At 39.3% G+C, this 15,694-nt stretch overlaps 1 long non-coding RNA gene across 1 annotated transcript; it reads left to right on the plus strand.

The window, feature by feature from the left end:
* Positions 1-1,974: 1,974 nt before the first annotated feature.
* LOC137469564 (uncharacterized) lies at positions 1,975-2,706 on the plus strand. Its single transcript, XR_010996587.1, has 2 exons — positions 1,975-2,150; positions 2,632-2,706. It is a non-coding gene; the product is annotated as an uncharacterized lncRNA (long non-coding RNA).
* Positions 2,707-15,694: the final 12,988 nt, after the last annotated feature.

A 15,694-nucleotide genomic window follows, 5' to 3' on the forward strand; every position in this document is an offset into this window, starting at 1 on the left:
ATATATATATAAAATAAAAACTAATGTTTACCTAAAAAAATGACTGCTAAAGGGTATCGAAGATAGAAATTTGTGTATTCTACTTGCTGCCACTAAATGTAAATTATATATTACACTTCAATTAGAAGGCATACTAAACTTGAATTGGTGTGACAATTCTGATAGGAAAAGCAGCAAAAATGACTAAATTATCCTGATTGATTGAATAGTCTGTCAGATCTTGTCAGTATAGAGATACTGCTGGTTTATATCCTATTTTGTGTTAGATTCCCATTAAGAAATAATGTATGAGGTTAACACATTAATTTAATATGCTTTTAAAAAAAGGACACATTAAATATTAATATGCATTTTAGCATAGGCTTCATTAGAGTATACAGCAATTATTAATTTATACATATGAATACTATAAGAGTGTGTTGGAAATAGATATAAGTTCAACAAGAGTACATAATGAATACTGGTTTAAGGCTATGGTTTCAGGCAGATTGCTCACTTACAGAACAGTAGAAGTGGGGTTAATGTTACTTTACTTTAGATGCCTAAAGCTCCTCTGAAATTCTGGTGAGCAGTGGAAATCATGCAATAATCTTCCCAACCTTTCAATAGCTGCCTAATGTCAACATCTAAGTATGGTGAAGTGAATCCCACCACAAAACCTATGGGAATTGAGTAAACATACAAAGATATTATTTATTTAAATTTAATAGTATTAATAATGCAGACTGGACTCGTGTCTTGAAATAGATTTCAATAAATTAACTTTCTAGAAGTAAACTTTCATCTTTTGAGGGAGAGAAATACTTTTTATATATTACATATTATAAAAAAGGAGGGTAGAGACAAAGAGGTAAAAAAATTCAAAATAAAACATTGAGTAGCAAATAATTTTCTGCAGCAAAAATGTGTTTGTGAAGACTGTCTTTATCCTCACTCATTTGTGGGGGATCAATCTTAACTAACTTTAATAATCTAAACAATGTTATTCGGAATTCATTTATTGACTGACAGAAACCTTTTAAAGGTGATTCATTGGCTACATATCCAATCTTCAGATGGCAAAAGCAAAATAGGTTTCCACTTAAGATTCTGGAATTCTCTTAACCAAGCAACAAAAATATATTGGTGGTGACATTTTTTTAAAGTATTTAGAAATCAAGGATAGAATTTTACCTAACACATAATCTGAGATGAAACTGTTGTTGATATAATTCGTTATTTTAGAGCGCAAATTAATCTCCTTGTGGACAAAATAATAAGCATAGATGTAAATTTGAGCATATATTCTCCTTAAACAATTTTTTCTATTCTCCAGAACATGCAAGGTGCTTATCCTTGTATAATAAACCTATTAAATAGCTGCTGTTATACCAGAATCGAATACCAACTCTGGCATAAGAACTTGGTTGGTTGGAAGGTAAGGGAGGTGGTGTCTGGCTGTTGCTTTGGTTTGCTTTGATTTGTTTTTTTCTCAAACTTCACATGAATTATCTTCCAGAATTCAAGTCTCTGAGAATATATTTTTTGATGTCTGCTGGAGCAGACATGTAAGACATACAGCTGGAAGACTACATTGAGTTGTTTGCAGAAGGCCTCACCCACTTCATCATCTAAATCAGGTGGTTTGTAGCAGGTGCCTACTGTGACCTCCTCTTTGTTGACATCTTCTCTGATCCTGTGCCATATATGCAAGCTGTTCCTTTGCATAGAACACAATCCTCCCCCCATGCTTCCTCTTCCCAGTTTTCCTAAAGGGCTTGTGAACATTCATGAAAACCACTCTACATGTCCCTGTGATCCTCTGTGATGAGGTCATAATTGTGCAACTATTAATAGGTTTTCAGTTCCTTCTCTTTGTTTCCCATGTTGACACAACTCATATAGGCTTCTAGACATACAATTTTTCCAAAAAGAGGTTGAGGTTTTTCCCTTTATTTCTGTCTCTGGTGTGCTTCCTACAATCTCCCCCTCTCTCACTTATCTACAGGCATTTATCTCCAGTGCCTGAAGACCCTGGCTCAAATAACTCCTCACAAGGTTAGCAAGCCAGTTGGGAAAGATGCTCTACGCCACTCTTCTTGGCAGCATCTCCTCAAAGAGCTTTGCGCAGTCACAGAAGTCTGCAAAGGACACCTGCTGTCAGACCAGGGGTAAGTGTGTAAATGCATCCCCTCTCCTGATTTGGCCTCTCCCCTTTAATGGCGGTGCCAAGAACAGCATTTCCATGCTCATCCCCTATAATGTAGATTAAAGACCCATATAGTGACTATTCATTCAAGGTCTCCCCTGGCAGTGATCATCAGAGTCTGTGCAGATGAGCAGCAAGGAGTTCAAGGTGACATTTTGGCTCTTTCCTCTGCAGAATCTCCACAAATGTCCTACTGATTTACCCTTCATCTGAGCACTGTTGCTATGCAGTACTCCTACTTCATTATTCAGCTCCACCAGCAGGTGCTTATCTCAACCAGAGTGCTACTCCTCAAGGGGAGGCAGTCAACACCCCAAACCCTGCTGGCTTCTGGAACAGAAGGCAGTACGTACAGTCTGTGATTGGACATCTGTGTCTTTCCATAAGATCTCCTTCTAGATTAAGGCCTTTGATGTGAGGGGTGCTCACAGCAGGCTTTACAGTTACCACTACTGCCCCATCAACTTTTGCAGTACTGAAGAGAACGTGCTATTTGCCCCTGGAGACCAATGGAAATGGTAGGTGCCTTATGCCTGTATGCCAGTCTTAGTTATAGGGCTTTTGGTCACAAATGTAGCCAGATATTAGTTAAATAGGAAGCTGGCCATAAGCTTATCTCCAGTTCCTGCATAAATTCCCACTCAGTAGGCAACTTATCACAGCCTCTTTTTCTTCCCAACTCCTGTAAATGCTGGGTTCTTAGCACTATCCCTTCTGTGCTGCGTTTCCCTTCATCTCATGCTGTGCTTGTCAGACAATGCATCTGCAAAAAACCTCTGGTGAGAATGAAAGTGTTCCCTAGCTATCTGTAACAGTTGTCTTTTGATAAAGGAAATGAGGAACTAATGTTTTCAGGACTAAAATATTCAAAAAACGTCTGAAGATTTTGTGCAGGGTGCTGCTGTCATTTAAGTCAAAATTAAAAAAAAAAAAAACAGCAAAAGAAAATTCAATGAAAACTTTCACTGAATTTAATGGAAAAAGATCAAATCCTTTACAGACTCCTAGAACTGCATGTTTACAGTTCTGAAAGAACTTGGTCTTAGGGGCAGTAATTTTGTAATATTTTTCCTCTTCAGAAAAAAATGTTCCCGTTATGCTTTTGAAACAAACACAATTATCATTTTATTTTCACTTTAGCATCCATCGTAGTGAAAAGCTGCTTGGTAAAAAAAAAAAAAAAGTAAATAAACATGCAAGCATATTCTTATTAGCAGCCTAGTATGCTTTCTGAGACCCAGGGCCTTGAAAGATAAAATCATAGGACCATATGATAATTCAGGTTAGAGGGACCTTCAGTACATTCTAGTCTGATCTCCTGCTCAGAGTTACAGTGGTGAAGTCAAGCCAGGTTGCTCAGAATGTACCCATTTGGGTCTTGAAGCACCTCTACAATGGAGGCGACAAAGACTCTCTGGAATGATTTTTCTTTATATGCAGTCCTAGGCTGCCTTGTTTTAATTTATGTGCCTTGTCTCTCATCCTCTCATAGTCCACTACTGTTAAGGGGCTGACTCTGCCCCTTGTATGACCTTCCCACAGGCACTGCTGCCTGTTGTTTAGGTCCGCCTTCTGTCTTGGGATAAACAGGCCCGCTCCTTCCACTATTTCACATGACACCATGTCTAAGGCTTCCACTGATTATTATGTCACAAATCAGTTTTGCCTTGTTAGTGAAGAGGAGATCCAGCTGCATGTCACACTTGCTGCCAAACCCAGCATTTGAATCAAAAAGTTATGTCAGAAACTGTCCAGAGATATCAGGAGTTTGAATTTCACAACGTTTTCTTTTCCTGTGTCTGGTATTTAAAATCTCCCATACAAATAAGGAACTGTGATACTGAAGCTCCCTCAAGTTTTAGAGACATTTCATCCACTATCGTGCTATGATGGTTTCAGGTTGGATGGATTCCAGGTGCCCACCAAAGCCAGTCTGACTCCCCTCCTCAACTGGACAGGGCAGAAAAAAAACCCAAAAAAAAGCTAAAGGTTCACGGGTTCAGATAAGGGAAAGGAAGAGATCACTCACCAGTTACTGTCATGGGCAAAACAGACTCATCTTGGGGAAATTACTTGAATTTATTACCGGTCAAAATCAGAGCAGGATAATGAGAAGAAAAATCTCAAAACCATCCTCTCCCCATTCCTCCCTCCTTTCCAGGCTTAACTTTATTCCTGATTCTGTATAGAAGAATCAGAATCCTCTTCCCTGGAATGGTGTAGGGACATGGGGAATAAAGGTGAGTCAATCACATACTATTTCTCTTATTGCTTCCCTCTCAGAGAAAGGAGTCCTTCCCCTGCTACAGTGTGGGGTACCTCCCATGAGATACAGTCCTCCATTAACTTCTCCAGCACAAGTCCTTCCCACAGGCTATAGTTCTTGATGAAGTGGTCCAACATGGGTCTCTTTCCATGGGGTGCAGTCCTTCAGGGAAAATATGCTCCAGTGTGTATCCTCATAGAATCACAAATCTTGCCAGCAAACCTAGAGGACTCCTTTCTTCAAGGGTCTGCAGGTCCTTCCAGGAGCCTGCTTCAGTGTGAGATTTCTACAAGGTCACAGCCTACTCTCAGGCATCCACCTGCTTTGGCACGGGGTCCTTCACAGGCTGCCAGTAGATCCTTGCTCCACCATGGACCTCCATGGGCTGCAGGGGCACAGCTGCTTCACCATGGGCTGCACCACAGGTTGAAGGAGAATCTCTGCTCCAGTGCCCCAGAACACCACTGCCCCTTCCTTCTCCACTGCCATTGGTGTCTGCAGGGCTGTTCCCCTCACATATTCTTATTCCTCTCTTCTCTGGCTGCAAGTACTTCTGTGCCATAAGACACCACTGCCATTGGTGTCTGCAGGGCTGTTCCCCTCACATATTCTTATTCCTCTCTTCTCTGGCTGCAAGTACTTCTGTGCCATAACATTTTATTTCCATCTTGTTAAATATGTTACCATATTTAATAAGAAAGAAATAATCATCACTGGTTGACAGCCCTGGCCAGAGAAAGATCCATCCTTTAGCCAGCTGACATGGGCTCTGTCAGATACAGCTTTACCAGCTTTTCAGAACAGCCACTCCTATAGCCCTCACCACTACTAAAACCTTGGCAGACCATCCTGATACAAATCCTCAGGTTTATATTTCTGCATTCTGGAGTGTGGGAAAAAGGTAGAAAAAAATTAAAAAGGAAAAGGGGGGGAGTGAATTAAGTAGGAAGGTTCAGAATAGAATAAAAACATGGAATAGAAATATTTTCCTGATATTTGTCTTTCATATGAAATGTAGGAGGCTCAATCCAGCTAGTAGAACAGCGCACAGTATGAGTACAAGAGTGCTGCAGAGCAACAAGTTGAGTATTATATGCTTGTGGATTTCCATGGATTTTATTAACTTTTCTAGTTTGCTGTGGGATGTGCCCCTGGGGAGGACAGTGTGGGAATGCCATGGGAAACTGCAGTAATTTAGGATAAGGCTAAAGATGAGCACATGCCCATCACCTCTCAGTTTGTGGTTGTCATCTCCCCAAGTTCTGGAAAGTTCCCCATTCTCATTGCTCCCAATGGTTCCCTCTGTAAACCACTCCTTCCCTTTTCCCTCATTGGCCCAGTTTATGTTATCCCACCCCTGTTCCTCCCTTACACCCTCTTCCCATTGGATCATTTGTTCCCTAGGCACTCCTTCCCTCCCCAGTTATATACTCTGGCCCCTCCTTTCCCAGGGCTCTCGGAGTCTGCTTTCCCTGAGTGTGGTTGTGTCGCTGCTCCTATTTCTGCCTCCCCACTCCTTTGATCAATCCTCAATAAACCTGTTCGGATTCCAGCAGCTCAAGAGTCCTTCCGTCTTCCTGGTGGGGATTTTAATTACACTATCCAGGCACCTGTTGACCAGCCAACTGAGGGTCACACTGTGGGACTCGGTCCAGGGTAGCCCATAGTTTCCTACAGCATGAACTTTTGTCACAGGGTTAAGATTTGTTGCACATTATTAGGTCTGCATAGCAGTGATCAGCTGCCTTTCCTTCCTGGAGTTCTTCATTGACTGTGGGCAAGACCCCTTGCACCACAGAAAATAAATCTGCATCCAAAATCTCTTTCTGCGAAAGATTGTTTGGCTTTCAGCTGCATTAATGTTGACAAACAGGTGGTGATATTCTGAAGAGTCTGACATATTTAAGAAACGTTATTAAACAAGAGTATCACAGTGGTATGTTGTCACCAGTACAAATAAAAGACAAACTGCAATACAGCACTTTTTTGCATTGCATACAATTATCTTTATAGAGAAAAACAAAAAATAGTAAAAATATTTTAAGATGACTGATTAAAAAATTTTACAGTACTTTAACTGGAGGCAAAAATATAGAATATTTCAAATAAATATAGACAAACTCATATTTTGATTACTGATTATGTTATACATGTTTACAGTAGGCAGGTGACATTTTAATAAGTTCAAAACTTCCTGAGATCTAACTTTTTCTGTGGCTCAAATTCTATTTATGCTATCCTTTTAAGTCCTGCAGTTAAGTATCCATTCCCAGAAGCCAGGCTTTTTTAAGGCAGCACTTTTGAGAATGATTTTATAGAAGCAAGAAGATCAGCATTTTCAGCAAAGAAAAAGACATTGCCAGAATTACTGAAAGCATCACTTACAGGAATTGTTAAAGAAACATGCAACTTTTCACTCTCATTTAGACAAACTCCCAGCTAATGAAATTACCAGTATACCTCTGGGCCAGCATATGCCTGGATACCCTAAGGTTAATTAATGTCTTTGTATGAACCAGAATTTAGTAGACAACAAAATTTGTCTTATGTCCTAGAAAAATAAAAAATGTAGTTGATTTGAAAGAAATATACAAAACTATATATATTGAAACCTATACTTGTCAAACTAACTATCCAAATTACAGTTAGGGAAGAGCTCATATATTCTTTCTAGTCAGATATTTCCTTAGATTTCCTATTTGATTTTTTTTATTTACAAGACTATGATAATGATTGAAAAGGTAAACTTTTCTTATTTATTCTTAAAATATTTTCTGAGTTGCAAGTTGCAGCTTTTCATATATTTATATGCTTTTGTGCTTGTATCTGTGGACTTTTGGCATTGTATACATATGTATACCTATTGTATAGCTGTATACCTATATACAGCTCTGATATTAAGGGAGCTGAGAGAAAGTTTGCAAATGAATGATCAATCACATGTTCATACAGGGTATTTGGGGTATGTTCTGACTACAGATTACACAGAAGCACAGTTTGGCTATATGCAAAATAGAGCTGGAAAGGGATAGGGAATCATTTTATGGGTTTGGAATGCCTATATCACAAAGATACCAGTGTTTCTTGGCTACCAGAAATAAAAGTTGCCAGCTATCACTGCAGGGAAACAAACATGTAGTAGAGCAGGAACCAAGAACTAATGGAAGAATGACATTAAATATGGACAGAGACATTAACTACAGGAAACCTATTTGTTTGAAAATGATGGCAGAGAAATAGCTCATTGAATAATGAGACTGATAATTTCAAGGCCTTCCTACAGTTCATGCTCAAGAATACTCAAGGATAGAAGGAAAAAATAAAAAGCCATGAAGACAGATTAGGGAAGCTGAGGGGAAAATGGTTTTAAACTCAACCTGTCTTTGAAGCATTTAACTTTGAACTGATCTCTCTGGACCTATTTTTCTCATTAGGCAGAGATGGCTAAGAGCAGAGCTCATTAAAGAAGCATGAGATTCCCTAGGGCTATTGAATCAAGCTTGAAGTTAAAAAATGTCTTAATCATCTCTTTTTAATCTCTGTATTTCACTCTGTCTTTTTTGCTTGCTATCCTTTCACCCATCACAGCTACATAATCACCAGGTGAAACATTTCTAAATCCTGGATTCAAAATGCTAACACATTATATTTTTTAAACAGTAAAACCCCCACAGTTTTGCTATCTTTTTTTGATAATTTATGTGAAAGGATGGCAGCAACACCAAAAAGGTACGTGTTATCTATTTAAATGCCAAATCTGCTTAATGTTTGTTATGTCTATACTGGAAGATAAAGGATGTGACTTCCCCTCCCGTAGGTGCTCAACTGTGTGCTTATGTCACCTTGGGAAATGGCCTGGGTTCCTCTGAAAAAAAGAAACCTAGTGACTGGATAGGAAGGGATCACAATAGCTACTACAACTGTCTTTTTTGGATACTTAAATGAGGGCACATTATTGTATGATTTGCAGAGTGTAACCAACCCACAATTAGGATCTAGAGAAGTTTCACATGTTGTTAAAGAAGAAGAAATTGTATGAAACACTCCTTGTGAAGCTGATAGCACATAGCTTGGACAGGGACCCTCCTCACTGGGTTAAGAACTGGCTGAGTGGTCAGGCCCAGAGGGTGGTGGTAAACGGTGTCACATCCAGTGCACAGCCAGTCACTAGTGGGGTTCCTCAAGGCTCAGTATTGGCAATGTGAAATAATAAAGTTAACTATGTTTAATATCTTTATCAATGATCTGGACGAGAAGATTGAGTGCACCCTTACTAAGTTTGCAGACAACATTAAGTGGGGTGGGAGTGTTGATTTGCTCTTGTGTAGGAAGGCTCTGCAGAGGGATATGGACAGGCTCCATCAATGGGCCAAATCAAGTGGTATAAGGTTCAGTACAGCAAGTACCAGGTCCCGCCTTTCAGTCACAAAAATCTCAGGCAAAATTACAGGATTGGGCAATAGTGGCTGGAAAGCTATAGAGCAGTAAAGGACCTAGGGGTGCTGGTTGACAGCAGCTAATCTTGAGCCAGCAATGTGTCCAGGTGGCCAAGAAGGCCAATCAGAAATAGTGTGGCCAGTAGGACCAGAACAGCAATCGTCACCCTGTACTCAGCACTGGTGATGCCACACATGTATTTCTGTGTCCCGTTCTGTGCCCCTCACAACAAGAAAGTCATTGAGGTGATGGAGAGAGTCCAGAGAAGGACAACAGAGGGTCTTGAGCACAACTTAGGAGTAGCTGAAGGAAATGAGTTTGTTAAGTCTGGAGAAAAGGGGGGCTCAGGAGAGACTTTATTACTCTTTACAACAAAAGGAGGTTGTAGCAAGATGGTGATTGGCCTCTTCTCCTGGACAGCCTGAAAAACGACAAGAGGGCATAGCCTAATTCTGCTGCAGGGGAGGTTCCAACTGGATATTCAGAATAATTTTTTTGTAGAAAAGGTGGTTAAGCATTGGAATAGGCCACCCAGGGAGATGCTGGAGTCACCATACCTGAAAGCGTTCAAGAAACAATTGGACATGGCACTCTTGCTATGGTTTAGTTTATAAGGTGGTGTTCTCTTAAAGGTTGCACTTGGTGATTTGGAAGCCTTTTCCAGACTTAATGATTCTACCCCTGCTTAAGACAACTGGTGGAATGAAAGAAACCATTTCCACTGCTGAAAAGTTAGGAGACAAAATGGGAGAGAAAATTTAAACAGTTTATGTATCTCCTCTCCCTCTTCTGCATATTAAGTAAAACAGTTCTCTCCAATTCCTTCAGTGTACTAGCTAGCATGACTTTACAAGGATAAAGCAAGCCTGGATAAAGCAAGCACCAAAATCCTGTGTGGTATCATCACAGCAGATATTGGTTACTGTTTCCCTAGAGATAGGAACCAAGTTCCAAATGAATTTACCTAAATTTAGTTTCTTATATGTGTGGTGGGCGTCTGAAGTACCACAGCTGTCAATAGATACAAGCCCTGACTAAAACCTCATCCACTTGCCCAAATTTAGGCATCTAGTGTTATTTTAGAGCCTGTGGGATACTCTTCTCACCTCCAGATCTGTGAATGACACAGATCTCCTGTAAATTCTATGTCATATTCTCTCATCTTCGACAGATGTATTAGATGACTTAGGGCATCTCAGGATTATTTGACTTTGTGAAAGTAAATTCATCTCTGGATTTTTATTGATTTAATACATGTTTATGTTGAGGAATACCTTCAGTGCTGATACATTTTGCTTAGGATGCAGCTGCAGTTTGAGCTGTGGGTTGAGCTCTGGAGCCTTTTGGAGCCTGAGCCAAGAGGATGTGAACTGCTGACCCTTTGCAGAACAGAGGGCACAGGGGCCTGTGGCCCAGCCAGGTGACTGGACATTCAGAGACACAGCAGGAGCTGATGACCCCACACTTTCTCACTGAGACTGTGAGGGTATGGAAGCCCAGGATTTCCTATTTTTGGGACCCCTCCTCAGAGGAAGCAGATCAAGGTGTTTTTTTGTTATTTAGTTATTGCACCAAGACAACTGTTTTAAAGATCAAGAAACCTGGGAAACCTCATGCAATTGCATGAGTGGAGGGTGTGTAGCTGTGAAGGGGCATTAGCCCCAGCTCAGGTGGTGCAAATATCATGGCCAGAGTGGCTCCTGGATCATCAGATAGGGAAGTTTCCTTAACATTTATACAAATTTTTCCTAAAATCTAAACACGAAGCTTGAGATGTAAGATTTGAATCCTGCCCCAGAAGGTAGTTAATGCGGGACTTAGATTTTTAAATATATTTTTCATGTGTTGCTTGAGACATCTCAGGCTGAGATGGCCATGCAAACCAGCAATTGCAGCAGAGGGCTGTCAAATCAATTGAGTCCTGTTACTTATTACTTCTGTGTCACCTCAAAGTTATTGCCTCTATTCTACTATGTGGGCAGAGGGAAGATCCAGCCTGTAAGGGAACATTGTTAGTATATTTTCTTTGTTCAAAAAATAAAGACTCAATCTTTACTTAAAGGGACATATTTCATTCTCTTGTCAGATGACTGTTCGTGATTGAATCTTGAAAACAAAAAGTTTTGCTTTCCATTTATAAAAATAGGGGGTTTTACCTACTTTCTCTCTGTCTCTTTCTATATATATGTATGTATACATATAAACTTCAAGTAGATAAAATAAATAAATAGGATACAAGAAATAAAACTTCTGGATGCATCTACACTGCCAAAGAGGGACTATGAGTAAGCTTTGATCCTTTAAATTGGACACTTGCTTAGCTGTGAATTAATTTCTTGACTATTTGGACAAACTCAGGTATTAAATTCCAAGATAGTACAAGGCATGGTTCCAAGGCAAGTTAATTTCAAGGAATACTACTAGAAAACAATGAGCCTAAGACTCCATCAGGCATAGCTTCAAGAACCCTACAGTCTGTCATTATTACTCAGTTCTACTCATATTTTTCACTTCTTTAAACTGAATTATTTTATTACTGATAAAATGCAAAAGATAAGTTTGAAGTTTATTTCTACATAGTAATTGTATATGGTCAATGTTGGTGTATGCAAAGAAATAAGTTTTCAAATGTGTCTTTTATTTACATCATATGATAGCTTCAGTATCATAGATTCCACATGATGAATGAGGCCCAGTATTTTCAGTCTGCTTGCAGATAAAGGATAATGATTCAAGTGTCTGCCTTTAAGATTTTTTTTTTATTTGTTAGCCTCAGATCCATACACATGTCATGAGTATGATAGTGGCATAAGGTGACATGTAAGTTTTTATGTGGTTTTAAAATAGGTATAATCAAATTTTTTTTTCCTGAATTATCATAGAGACTAGTGGCTGCCATTTTTCTTATTCATGGGAGAACTGTCAGATGTAGGACACTATGTAAATAGAGCATATGCTAAAAAATATTACAGTGCTTCTCAAAGTTTTGCAACTAGAAATGACAGGAAAAACAGAAAATAAAAGTGAGATGCCTGCATTAACAAAATATCTACTTTAGTAGATGACTTAACAGCAGATATGTTTTTTACTTTATGGTTTATCTACTGTCTTGCTGGAGCACATCTGTGTAAGGTTTTGCAACACATTCTGCACTTGGGAGAGCAATCAAACAGATACAATGAGTTTTATTTTTTATTAATCATTATTTATGTCTTAAACATCTGTGTATTAATTTACTACCACAGAACTAGAAATACTAATACTTGCTCAACTGATTATTAGGAAGACTAAATTCAAATGTATTAGAAATATTGAAAGGATGCAAAAAAGTTTGTACAGCCAAACTGTGTAAACTTCAGCATTATAGAACCACTTGTCCTGGTTAGTCACAGACAGCAACTAACCATGAAAACAGCAACAGCAACCATGCAGCCTCTTGCTTACTCCCCCTCACCCAGGCGGGATGGGGAAGAGAAATTGGAGTGCTCCTGCCTGTGTTCCCTCTTGGCTTCTTGTGCACCTGGTCACTGGGTGAACATGGGAAACCGGAAAGTCCTTCACTTAGAAGTAAGCATTATTCAGCAACAACTCAAGTATCAGTGTGTTGTCAATGTTATTCTCAGACAAAATCCAAACTACAACGCTGTACCAGCTACTAGGAAAAAAAAAAAAAAACCCTCTTACCTTAGTTAAAACCAGGACACCACTTAAACAGAAAATACTATCTGTGAATTTGAAACAAATTACTTCATCTAAGATGAAAGAAAAGTGAGAATTAGGACTTTATCCAGCTAATTACCCTAAATGTCTACAGCATAAAACAGAATAAGAGAAGTTATGCTTCACTACAGGGTTATAGCACTGTCTGGATCCCTCTTTCTCATCTTTCAGAATTAGAGTTACCTTTTTTTCCAACTGCGACAAAAATAGATGACATTCGGTGATGTAGCCATCACTTTGATCAAAAAAAGTCAACATATTTGTTGGCTATAAGACATTGTTTTTGTACAGTAAGTCATTATCTTGTAAATTTAGGTCATTTTTAGTGATAATGGCATTGATGCTTAAGTTATAATGTGATAGTTTCAATTCCTGAATATTTAATTCACATTTAAAATACTAGAATTAATATTTTGCTTTTGGGAAATAAGTTTTCTCTAACCCTTGCAATATTGTTTTTTTCTCATGAAAGTGTTGGCAGATAGAAGCTGATTTCGCAGGAAATCATGTTGGATTACTAAACTTGAGAAAAAGCTACATAAACACTGCATGATGAACAATTATCTCTCTATTACAACAGATATTTTATAAAATATGTATGTGTAATTTAGAAGCTATTTGCAAGAAAATGTTCAACTAAAATATCATGAAAACTGAGTTAGCTGAGTTATTTATTAAAATACATATCAATTAATATGTGCACTGCTCTTTATAGTGCAAAATTATGTTTGACTGTGTAAAAAACTTAAACTAGAGAAACTTTATAAATTTAAGTTATGTGAAGGCTGACTTTCTAGATGAAATTAAATCCAATTTTGAAGACTGAGTAGCATATATACTGATAAAAAAATAATATAAATTATGGTGGAATAAGGCATGGCCTCTGCAGTGTTAATGTAAAGAAATTTTTTGGTTTCAAGCACTTCTTTTTGTACTTTCCAAGGCTGGGATAGGATGCTCCACTTTATGCTTATTGGGTACCTGTTACCATGCTTGTCTGGTGAACTGAGCGTGCTGTGGTTGCACAACATACATGAACAGGATGAGATGATTCATCTTCTTGGTCACAGGTCATGCTGCCTGATCAGCTTCAAGGTTGTTGCTGCACAAGCTTTAGCACATCAGCCATGCTGCTCATGTCATTTAATTCCTTCTGCTCTGCAACATATAAATATATATCTGTAAATATATTAAAAGTGATAGCAAATGTAATTTTGTGATAAACGTACTTATGAAAGAGAGACAAAAGCATATTGAAAGAAAAGTATGTTATTTTAAAAGAAGTGCTTTCTTTTTAAAAACTTATTGAAAAAAACAATTTTTAGTTTTCACATGAAAATTCCTTATTCCTCTTAATATCTCTCCTTGAGGAAGTACAGCTCTATGCTGCAGTGTATATTTAGAAATTCTGGGGGGGGGTTTATAAGCTTGTTTACCTTAAATACTCACTTTAAACCTTAGAATAAATCCTCATTTAAATATTAAACAAATGTTAGAAGACCTCAATAACTGGATAGAGTAAGAGGAGATGTCTCTGAAGAATAGTGATGAGCATGATCACTATTTCACATGAGTGAAAGATTCTGAGTGAGAACCAGAGGCTGAGGCAACAAAGGGGGAACCTTGTGGCTGGTGTCAACTACAGGCCACCCAGTCAAGGGAAATTGATTGAAAAAACCTTCTTGCTGCAGCTACAGTGAAAGTGACCTAATCAGTGACATCAAGACCGCAGGCAGCTTGAGCTGTGGTGGTCATGCACTGGTGGAGTTTGTAGTCCGAAGGATTATGCATCAGGCACAGACTAAAGTCAGGACCCTGGCTATTAGGAAAGTAAAATTGCAGCTGTTCGAGGAGTTAGTCAGTAGGCCCCCTATGAAACTGCCCTCAAAGACAAGGGAGCAGAACAGAGCAGGCAGATCTTTAAGGATATTTTTAATACAGGAGAGGAACTCTCAGTTCTCAGGTGTATGAAATCATGAAAGGAAGGCAAGAGTCTGGCATGGAGGAGCAAAGACCTCCTTGTCAAACTAAGAGGAAAAAAGGAAATACATAGGCACTGGAAGCAGGGACAGGTGTCCTGGGAAAAGTATAGGGATTCTGGGTGGTTATGTAAGAATGACATTAGGAAGGCCAAGGAGCACTTAGAGCTGAACTTATTAAGAGATGCAAAGACTAACAGGAAGAGCTTCTATAGGAATGTCAGCCAGAAAAGAAAGTTCAAAGAAACCCTCTTCAGTGAGCCATACAGGCAAATTGATATAGAGAGACAAGGAGAATGCTGAGGTACTCAAGAACAATTTTGCCTCACTCTTCACTGGCAGCCTTGCTTTCCATGCTGCTTCAGCAAGTGGACTCTAAGAGAGGGACTGCTGGAGCAAAGTCTCTCCCCCTGTAAGGACAGATCAGATTCGTGATGACCTGGTGAACCTGAATATGCATAAGTCTATGGGACCTGATGGAAGGCATCCCAGAGTTCTGAGGCTTTAGTAATTGCCAAGACGTTCTCCATGATATTTCAAAAGTCATGACAGTCAGATGAAGTCCCCAGAGACTGGAAACAGGGAAATATTGCACCCATTTTTAAAAAGGGTGAAAAGGAGAACCCTGAGAATGACCGACCTGTGAGCCTCACCTCTGTATCTAGAAAGATTGTAGGGCATATTCTCCTAGGGGCTAGGCTATGGCACGTGGTGGACAGGGAGGTGATTTGAGAGAGCCAGCATGGTTTCACCAAGGACGAGTCCTGCCTGATCAACCTTGTGACCTCCTGTGATGGTCTGACTACACCAGAGGACAAGGGAAGAGTAATGGATGTCACATCCAGATAGAAATGTTCAATGGCTCAATGCTCACAAGGGAATCAGTAACAGGTGGTGCTCCTCAGAGGTCCATACTGGGACTAATACTCTTTAATACCTTCACCAAGGATGAAGACAGTGGGATTGAATGAATTCTTATCAAGTTTGCAGAGGCCACTAAGCTGACTACTGTGGTTGTCACATCTGAGGGGCACTATGCCATCAAGAGAGACCTGGACAAGCTCAAGAAGTGGACCCATGTAAACCTCCAGGGATGAACTAGTT

This window comes from Anomalospiza imberbis, chromosome 2, assembly GCF_031753505.1.
Source record: "Anomalospiza imberbis isolate Cuckoo-Finch-1a 21T00152 chromosome 2, ASM3175350v1, whole genome shotgun sequence".
Lineage (NCBI taxonomy): Eukaryota > Metazoa > Chordata > Aves > Passeriformes > Viduidae > Anomalospiza > Anomalospiza imberbis.